The sequence below is a fragment of the Fukomys damarensis genome, unplaced genomic scaffold (genome assembly GCF_012274545.1).
Source record: "Fukomys damarensis isolate Sample0158 unplaced genomic scaffold, DMR_v1.0_HiC HiC_scaffold_31, whole genome shotgun sequence".
NCBI lineage: Eukaryota > Metazoa > Chordata > Mammalia > Rodentia > Bathyergidae > Fukomys > Fukomys damarensis.
In genome coordinates, this window is record NW_022900943.1 from 29,052,727 (window position 1) to 29,061,136 (window position 8,410).

The 8,410-nt window shown below is 37.1% G+C and overlaps 1 pseudogene; it reads right to left on the reverse strand.

Annotated features, from left to right (window-relative positions):
• The window catches only part of LOC104874443, a 20,627-nt pseudogene extending 14,908 nt beyond the window's left edge, over positions 1 to 5,719 (reverse strand).
• Positions 5,720 to 8,410: the final 2,691 nt, after the last annotated feature.

An 8,410-nucleotide genomic window follows, 5' to 3' on the forward strand; every position in this document is an offset into this window, starting at 1 on the left:
TATACCATAAAATTACTCACTTAAAATGTATACTTTAGCATTTTTGGTATATTAACAGGGATGTGGCACATTGCATAATGCATTTTGGAATATTTTATTTTTCCGTAAACGTTTCGGATCCCCTAGCAGTCACTCCGCATTCCCACACTCCCACCCAACATTAAGCTCTCATTAAACTGATTTCTGTCCCTATGAGTCTGGGCATTTCATAGAAATGCAGTTGTACAATTTGTGTTACCTTTTGTGATGGTTGGCTTCTCTCATTTAGCTTGGTATTTTCAAAATTTGTCTTTGAGCTTTTTTCAGGGCATCATTTCTTTGTATTGCCAACGATCCCTTCTATGGGTCTAAGTAGTCACCCCTTATCAGTAGTTTCACTTTCCAAAGTTTGTTGCCTATGGCCAGCTATGGTCCACAATATACTAAATAGAAAATTCTAAAAGTAAACAGTTCATAATTCCATGCTTTTCTGAGTAGCGTGATGAAATCTGATGCTGGTCTTCTCTCATTTCATCATCCCTGTGACGTGAGTCATCCACACTGTATACTTTACCTGCCTCTAGGTCACTTGGTAGCCATCTTGGTCACCAGACTGACTTGGGGCATCACAGTGGTTGTCTCTGAGTAACTCATTTCATTTAGTAGCTGGCCCCCAAACACAGTGCTGGCAACACAGCTATGCCAAAGAGCGTCAGTAAAGTGCTTCCTTTCAGTGAAAATAATGAAAGATTTTGACTTAGTAAGGATAGAATAAAACATTGCGGTGAGGTCAGTGACAATGGCTGTTATTCACCTTGCTTTATCTCATCATATGTGCACTGTATCATCTCGTCATAAGAAGGATGAGTAGGGTACAATAAAGTATTCTGAGAGTCAGCCTTCCTTCACATAGTTATTATAATTCTGTATGTTATTATAACTGTTTGATTGCATTACCCTTACTAGTCTCTTATTGTGCCTAATTTGCAAACTGAACATTAACATAGGAAAAACATTACCATGTTTAGGAAAAAAATACAGTGTATACAGTTGTCCCTGGGTTTATTCCTAAGGGATTTCTTTTAAGGTCTCCTGAAGATATCAGATTTGGATGGTCAAGTCTTTTGTCCCAGTTTAGATCTACAGAGTTCCCCAGAAGATTCATTTGTTCAGAGTGGGGGGCTTTCAGAAGTTGTCTAGACCATGGGACATCATACTCATCAGTATGAATTCAGTGATTCAGCAGAAGGGGCTGTTAGGAGATGGGGCCTGTTCGGAAGAGGCAGATCATTAGGGATGTGCTTTTGGAGGGTGTGTCTCCCACTCCAGCTGTTGCTCCGTCTGGTTCCTGGCCAGAGGTTGAGCCCCTTCCCTCCACCATGTCCTTCTAACATGAGATTTCTGCAGTGGAGCCAGCAAACCACAGACTGAACGCTCCGTAATCATGAACAAAAACCAACCTTTCCCCTTAATTTGTGGGTGTTAGGTATTTTGTCCCATGGACAGGAAAATGACTGCTGCATCCCTGATATACAATGGCATAATATTGCATATAACCTATATCATCCTATATTATTTAAATGATCTCTAGAGTACTTATACCAAATATAATGTAAGTAGTTTTTGTATTATTTTGGGATCTCAGGAGGGATTATGAAGCATATCTTCTGTAGATAAGGGAGGACTATTGTACCATATTTTGTGAGAGAGTATCTTCCCTCTCTTTTTTTTTTTTAAAAAACTTGCAATGAAGTGTACTCTATCCAATTTAAATTTTCTAAATTTGGAAAGATTTGACTATTTTACTAATTTTGTAAGTTGGTTTCATGAATTTTTTTAACATTTTAGTGTATAAATGTTATAAAACCTTACCTTAGTGTTGAAAAACAGTAAAAACAGTATGTATTTTTAACATGAAGGTTACAAGTACAGATGGTTTAAGAAATCTTATTTTGTATCTTATTTTTACAAAAAAATCAAATTAATATATTTATAGTTAAGAACATTGGATAAGATGGGTGTGGTGGCACACACCTGTAATCCCAGCACTCAGGAGGCTGAGGCAGGAGCATTGCTGCAAATTCAAGATGAGCCTGGGCTACACAGTGAATTGAAGGCTAACCTGGGGAACATAGTGAGACTCTATATCAAAAACTAAAAACAAAACAAAACAAACAAACAGAACACTAAAGATAGAGCTACTTTCCGCAGATTTTTGTTTTATATCTTCAAGTAATTATGTATATACTACTAGTTATATATATATATATATTTTTTTTTTGGTACCGGGGATTGAACTCAGGTCCTTGCGCTTGCAAGGCAGGCGGCGGAACCACTCAGCTAAATCCCCAGCCTAGTTAAATTTTTAATCTTTAAACTTCATCTGTATTCTTCTTAACTATGTTAGGTAATAGATGATTTATGAGGATTGAGCTCCTTCCATCTTCTACTTTATATCTCCTCATTTTTAAAAATTTTGATCCTTATATCACTATTCAGTTTATCATTTTGTTAGCTTTGTAAGATCTCATTTCATAGAACCTCTATTTCTCAGTTTGTTAACTTCAGGGTGTCTCTTGATTTTCCAGTTTTTATGATAACTACATTGATCCCCTACCCATCCTTTCACCTGTTTTTCCTCTTTGTACCACCCTCTCAACTTCTGACAGTTGTATTTTTAGGACTGTTAACAGTTTCACTTCATTCTACAGCGGTAGTTAAGCTACCTATACTTTATAGCTCTAGATGTTGAAAAATTAACAAATACCATTCAATTTAAAAAATTTAAATAATAGTAACTAATGTTTGTGAATGTTTATATTTGCCACGTTCCATTTTAATTGTTGTCCATATAATAGCTCTAATTGCTTTACATATATTTACATATATTAATACATTAGGAGGTAGATCATATACTTTGCTCATATTTCAAAGATCTGGAAACTGAAGTTTGAGGAAATTAAGTAACTTCCTCAAAGCCTCATAACTTACAATGATAAAGTGGGGGTCTGAATCAATGTAACATTGCTCTGGAGTGAATATCTGCTTGAAATAACTTTCACCACTTTACAGACCACCCTAAAACGTCAGGGGGTTAAAATGGCAACCATTTCTCTACTTAATGATTCGGTGGGTCAACCGTTGTGGCTGACTTTAACTAGGCTGTTGTTTAAGCCTTGGCTGGGTTCACCCCAGCATTTGTGGGCAGGTAGGCTGCTCTGTTTCGGGAGAGCCTGTGAAGGCGAAGGGCAAAGACGTGAAGCTCATCCACAGGGGCACTGGCAGGGTGCTAAGAGAGGCAGCAGAAGCAGCACAGCTCTCCCGAGACCTGGGCCTGGAGGTGGGACACTGTTACTTCTGCTGCATTGTATGAGTTATAAGAAGCCATAAAATCAGCCCAGATTCAAAAGGAAGGGAACCCAATTCCACCTCTTGTTGGGCATGGCTGTAAAGTTACATGATTATGGGTGCTTCTAAGTGAAGGCAGAGAAATGTGCCACTTTTAATTTTATAACAACTCCTCTGACCATTATGTATGCTGCTCTCCCTTATATAAATAACTTCAGTTATGTAATAACTTAATAAATTATGTAACTACTATTCCCTGGAGAGAGTCAATATGTATTAGGGTTATAATTCATTCTGTACAGTTTCATTGTCATCAATGTGAAAAATAAAATTTACAAAAAGAGATCTTTCTTAGAATTTGTTTCAAATTGTTTTGTATTTGGACTCTTCTTTTTCATCCTTTTTTCCTTTTTTGAGATAAAATGCACACTTACTGTAGCAGACCTATAATAGTTTATAGTACTTTATTTTCTCTGATATTGAGTATTCTCTCTTCAAAATTGTTGGGATCAGAAATGTTTCATATTTCAGAGTATTTTTTTAATTTGGGGATATCTGTATAGGTTTGACCAATTGAGTATCTCTAATTTGAAAGTCCAAAATTTAAAATATTCTAAAGTTCTAAACTTGTTGAGCACTGACATGATCCTCAAAATATTTTGGGTAGTTTTTATCTAAGTGTGATAGTGCATGCCTGATAATCCTAGCACTTGGGAGCCCAAGGCAGGACAAACACCATGAGTTTGAGGCTAAGCTGGGCTACATAGTGAGTTCAAGGCCAGGCTGAGACCCTGTCTCAAAATAAAAAAACAATTTGAAGCATTTCAGATTTCAAATTTTCGTATTAGGAATGTATATACACACACACACACAAACATATGTATTTTTGTTTTTGTTGTTGCTTAAAGATACCTTAGATCCATATGATTCTGTGTGTAACTCACACACTGCCTTACATGCTGTCATCCTGGGATTTCTTTTCCCATGTGTATTTTGATTTGTTGCACTGTTCTTTATGTCTTACATTTCTTTCTTGGTTTTCACTCTTGTTTTGCTGGAAGATATATTCAAATATATTCTTCAGAGCACAAGCAAAATTTCTGAGGCATTTGGATTTATTTACCTTTTACATTTGCCTGAACTTTGTCTGGATGTAGTAGCCCCAAATGAAATTGCAGCGGTACCCTGGTTCACAAACTTAATTCTTTCTGGTTGCAACCAGAATAGTGAAACAAATTCTGTGACTAGAATCATGGAAAAAGTTAAATTTGTGAATTGTGTTTCCACTGTATTTTCCTTTGGCATCTTTAAAATCTGTATAATTGTCTTCCAGCTTCTACTACTAATAAAAAAATCCGATAGCAGTCTCACTTGTTCCTTTATAGATTCTGTGCTTTGTTTGTTCTCCTTCTGTCTGTGTCTCTCTTTCATTCCACGTTCTGGATTATTTCCTCAGCTTTATCTCTTAAATTTCTAATTGAATTGTTTGTCAATCACTTTAAATTTAAAAATTTTTCCTTTTATTTACTGCATTCTGTTATTTCATAGATCAAATGTCTTCTTGAATATGTCTCAGTGTATTTGAAATTAAAACATCAAAAGATGTGTTTCCTCCAGGGCCATTGTTTCTGTTTATTTACTTTGATGGTTCCTTTACATGTAATAGATTTTCTCCAAATGAACAATGATTTCTAGATACTTGTTTATCTTTCAAAAGAGGAAATCGGGAAGTCTGCCGTGAGATCTGCGTACACAGGATATGCTTACCACTTGGTAGATTTAGCTTCTTATACGTGTTTGGGAAGCTTGTTGTCTTGTATGCCTAAAGGAAAGGGACAAGGGCTGAACATTCGTAGTTATAGGCACTATTCTTGACTATTTTTTCACCTCCACTTCCAAGTCCTATCCACTGAACATCCAATTTTTATTTCATAGTAAATCCAGAATTCTATCCCTTCTGCCATTAAAATCTCCTACACAAATGTTCTAGTTCACAGCTTTCTCCTTTATGTTTCACTTATTGACATTCTTTTATTTCTTTTCTCTTTTAGGTTGCTTCTTGATATTCACTCATCTGAACACTGTTAGAGATTTATATTCCTGTTCTTCCTTCACTATGATTTAACAGATTTGACAAAGAGGTAGAGAAAATGTTTGGTCCCAGTTACACACTTTCCCCAGAAATTTTCTCAATAGCTTTCTTCTCAAAGAAAGAAATTTTGACTTTATATTTGCTGCTCAGGGAATCTTTAATTGGTGAAGGAATTCTCTTTCATGTAGTAACATCTGCAGTTTCTGTATCTTCAGGTCTTTTCAGCTAAAAGCTCTTAAAAACAAGGATGCTATTCATGGTGTAACATGTACTGGGTAAGAATGAAATACTCACCTTCATGTGTCGATATGCTGTCCAGATGTCTCTATGTTACGGAATGTAGTAGAACTCTTACATTCCGTTTCCCAGCTGCCCTCGGATTATATGATATATGGGATAGGACTCTTGCTATACTTATATATAAATATGCTTAATTAACATAGACAGCTTTCTTGTCAGTGGTTGGTATATTAATCTGGCAAATCCTCTTCCTCCCATCCTGCCAAATTTTAGATCTTTTGAAAGTCTTCCAGTAGAGTTCTTACTGGCTGTAAGTATGGGGAACCCTTTATTTTTATGTCCATGAGACAAGTAGCTGCCTTGTTGGTGCTCTTACTATAATTTTTGGAGGGGGGTTGTTCTAATTCTTGCTCTTCCCAGTTCAAAACTCTAAGAAAGTTACTCCCTCAGTGGATAGATTTGCTCAGACTAAGCTCCACACTTATGAATGCTTTGAATTCTCTATGATCATAGCTTCATAGCTTTGCCTTTTACATCTTTGCTGTAAAGGCCTCCAGCTCCTTGTCTTCATCATCCACCAAAGTGTCTCCTAGCTACCTAAAGTGTCTCCTAGCTACCTCTGGAGAGCTGTCACACCTGTTCTTCCCTGTGTTCCTCTTACCAGTACATTGGGGGGGGGTTCTTTTTTGTTTATGGTGGCCCTTTAGAAATAAGTTAATCAAGAAGGGACTTTGGATATCATTTGGATTTTAACTTTCAGCAACCTTGTATCATTGAGTGGGAATAAAGATGCAGGGGTAATACTTTTTTTGGAGGTCTAAGCACCTCATTCTATTAATTTTACATATGAGGATAGACATTTAGTCAATACTACACATTGGGCTGGAGTTTAGCTTTGTAGCAGAGTAGGTGTTTAGCACATGTGAGGCCCTCTGTTTGGTTCTCAGCACCACTAACCAGTAGAGCGATTGAGCTGTGTCTATGTGATAAACACATACTAGAGTTTTATAGTCATTAAATAAGGTGTGGGTTCTGTTCACGTATAAATAAGTAATCACACAAGTGAAGCACCATGGCACAAAAACTGTAAAGGGGAGTGATGGTGACATAAGAGTCGATCATAGTCTTGGAGGATAGGAAAAAGTCTCTTAAGAAGTGATATTTGACTTGTAGAAAGAAGACATCATTATATGTGCACTGCAAAAGATTGTTCAGGTTGACTGTATCATATGAGAGGCCAGAAAGAATGAGGGTGGAACAATGAGAGCAATCATCCCATGAGATTTCATGGTCGTTTGGAGCAGGACGGTAACAGTGGGAATGTCCTGGTGAAGGGGAAGTGTGACAGTTATTCAGAACATAAAAGTGAGAAGACCTAATAAATTGTTAAGTGGAGTCAAGGTGGGTGAGAAGGAAAGGTGTCAGGGTTCTGCGCTTGAGCCAATAGATGGGTAGCTGGATGAGAACCAAATTTGGTAGGGAGGGAGAAGAGCAAATGTGGAATTCTACATATCAGTTTTGAAGGGCTGCTTAAACACCTGAGTGGAGATATTCTGAAAACAATAGTTATATGTAAACAAAGCTGTGAGCTCTCTTCAGGTCACTTGATAGCTAAGGCAAGTTCACAGTGACTGAAGGTATTTCCCCAAGTGGAGAGGAACAGGCAGATAGAGAACCAGAATACTCTACTGTGTAGCAGCAAGCTTTCTCGTACAACTTATCACAGATCACTGGTCAGTGGTAGGATTTGATCCCCAGAACCATGAAAACAAAAAAAGCATTCTTTACCTCACCTTCCACTAGTTTATAGTCTTTCAGTCTATGCTTATTTACATTTACTCTCAAAACCCAAAATTCTTTTTTAGAACAATTTTATATTTACAGAAAATTGAGCAGAGAGTACAGAGCTTTCATGTATCCCTAACCCTGATGTACTCACACTGTCCCTATTAAAACCACAGCGGTACATCTGTTGCAATCACTGAATCTGTATTAACATTTTGACCTAAAGTCCTTCCTTTACATCCTGGTTCATTCTCGGAGTTGTACATCCTGTGGGTTGTGACAAATGAGTAACATGTACTTACAATTGTTCTAGGAACGTGTCCACTGCCTTAAGTACTCTCTGTGTTCTACCTGTCCATACCTTCTTTCCTTTTTAACCCTTGCAAAACTCTCTGCATAGTTTTGCCTTTTCCATAATGACATATTTAGAATCATACAGTGCACAGTCTTTTCACTTAGTACTACGCAATTGAAGTTCCTCCATGACTTTTATGTTTCCTTTTTTTCATTTTCAGCTTTATGAAATGTAATTCACAAATAAAAACTTTGTGTATGTGTATTTCACACAATGTAAGATCTACTCACATTAGATGGTGAGGCCAGCTCCATTAGCAAATTCCAAGTATGATGCAGTATTTTTACCTGTAGTCACCATGCTGTATATTTGATTTCTAAAACTTTTTTGTGTCCTCTCTCATTCCCCTTCCCTACCCTGCTACCACTACTGTAGCCCCTAGCAACCAACAGCAGCCCTTCTGCTTCTACGAATTTGACTTTGCCTGATTCTCCATAAAAGTGTGATCACGCAGCATTTGTCTTTTTGTTCCCGGCTTATTTTACTTTCCTTCACATTTTTCCATATTGTTGAGAACTTTAAGACTTCATTCTTTTTTTCTTTTTTCTCTCTCTGAGTTTATTGGTACATTCTAGGTAGACAGTACAGTTACATTCATTACTGGGATCTTG